This window comes from Triticum aestivum, chromosome 7B (assembly GCF_018294505.1).
Source record: "Triticum aestivum cultivar Chinese Spring chromosome 7B, IWGSC CS RefSeq v2.1, whole genome shotgun sequence".
Classification (NCBI taxonomy): Eukaryota; Viridiplantae; Streptophyta; class Magnoliopsida; order Poales; family Poaceae; genus Triticum; species Triticum aestivum.
Genome location: NC_057813.1, coordinates 638,811,573 through 638,813,535, shown reverse-complemented (window position 1 = coordinate 638,813,535; position 1,963 = coordinate 638,811,573). Strand labels below are relative to the sequence as shown.

The 1,963-nt window shown below is 45.3% G+C and overlaps 1 long non-coding RNA gene across 1 annotated transcript; it reads right to left on the bottom strand.

Moving 5' to 3' along the window:
- Positions 1-710: 710 nt before the first annotated feature.
- On the bottom strand, positions 711-1,698 carry LOC123160875 (uncharacterized). Its single transcript, XR_006480438.1, has 2 exons — positions 1,219-1,698; positions 711-1,121 (listed from the first exon to the last, which is right to left on the bottom strand). It is a non-coding gene; the product is annotated as an uncharacterized lncRNA (long non-coding RNA).
- Between the last annotated feature and the right edge of the window lie 265 nt (positions 1,699-1,963).

Sequence of the window (1,963 nt, the reverse complement as noted above, 5' to 3'; positions counted from 1 at the left end):
CATTCTTTTCTATTACCTGCTTTCCTTTTTGAGGGTTTTTTAGTTTTTACCACCTATTGTGCTATGTATATGTAGCAGGCCATGACTAACTGACTGCATCTGTGGCTGCAGCGCATGATCAGCCGCTGGTATACCCAGATGTGAATGCAGAGGAGATGACAGGGGCAGCACACGACGACGACGAAGCACTGCTCTGACGACCGACTGCGCCGCAAATCCGCGGCTTCGACACCATCATATTGCAGATTTTATAGCGATATAGGAGGAGATTCAGCGTTTCATCTAGGATTGTACGTAGTTTCCATGCTGTAGAACGGCAGGAATCATGTTTTGTCAGGGTTGACTGTCTTGCACGTTGACATTGGCTACAGCTTCCTCCGAGTTATGAACGAAATAGTGGTTACAATTTACGATCTTCAGAATGATACCTCCGCATTCATGGCAAAGGGATCGAACTTCCACTTTCTGTCTGTTTGCCTGTCTTGTTTTTACCACTTATCACCTGTGCTGGGATAAAAAAAATTCCCTAATATTCTGTACTGTGTTAAGGATTTTGTTTTTACTGTCAAGATTGATGAAGGTAGCAGCCGGTGTCATGGGTTTCCTCTTGTTTCAGTGATTCATCAATCTAATATCAGATATGGGTATGGATTTTTTTTATTTTTTTGGTGATGATATGAAACACCCTCCATGTGGATGTCACGGTAGAATGGACGTCTGAATACAGCCGTTCATTTCGCATTGCTGAATGTTGAACAGCAGAGACAAAAACAGAGTTTATGTACAAGAGAAACCGAGTGAAAAATCACTGCATGGATGCTTGTCCTGCTAGCAGTCACCGACTTATGCACTCTTAAAAGCTATACATCTTCAAGTGTCGAGGGAGGTCCGATGGAAAACTCTGACGATTCCACTCCTTCCAAACACTCCTTATGGTAGCTCATTGTTGCAACCAAAGAGCCACGCGTCAACGAGCGTGTTGGAGGAAGAGGATGCTGGAAGCCTGGAATGGAAGCGCAGTGGAAGTATCTGTTTGAAAATGAAACAGATTTTAAACATGTATGGATGAACAAGTTTGCCTCCTCCCTGGACCTCACAAGAACAGGTTTGAATTGAAGTACCTGGTTGAACGAAATTAGAGTAATAAGCGTGTAAGATTATAAACAATGATGGATGAGCAACCTAAAAACAGGGAAGAAAATTGGCACAAGTAGTCACCAAACTTTTTGACGAGTTGTGGAAGCAATGCAAGTGCAGTGGCGTCCGAGCACGTAAAAGAAGCATTAAACAAGAATTCGGCAGGTGAAAAGAAGCTAGCTGAACATATCCAAGGGCATGTATGTATCTAGACCATGACAGTGGCAGCATGAGAACGTAAGCAGGAACAAACAAAGGAGCCTGCAGAACTGAAGAACAAACAGAACAACTGGAGCTATAACAGGGGCAGAAAATGGCAAGAGAGGGGGAGGGAGAGATTTGGGAGGGGAGCCAGGGAAGAGGCAGTGCAGGGAGGGAGCAACAACAGCAACAGAAGCTCTGGCAACTCTCTCCCTCTTCTCATAATCAGGTGGTAAATTTTGTTGCTTGCCTCATCCCTTGCTCTGCTCCATCCCTGTCTCCTCCCCCCTCTCCACTCACAAAATCAACTCTCTTTCTCTCTAACACTTGGTCGTTCACCACCTCACCTCCTGATGCTGCCGAGGCCCATGCCATGCTACCATCATCACAGGGAAGATCTATATATATGCAAAGAAAGCTGACTTGCTCCTCTTCACTGAAGTGGCAGTACACAAGTACAGTAGTAGTACTAGCAAGAAGTTGGCGCAGTGCAACTGGAGTACACAAACGCTGACCTGTTCCGTTACAAGTAGTAGTAGTAGTAGTACAATGGCCCAAGATATATGCGTACTGCACTCAGCACAGCAGCTCGCCCACCTGACCTCCTTGTTGTTGGATGGATCGC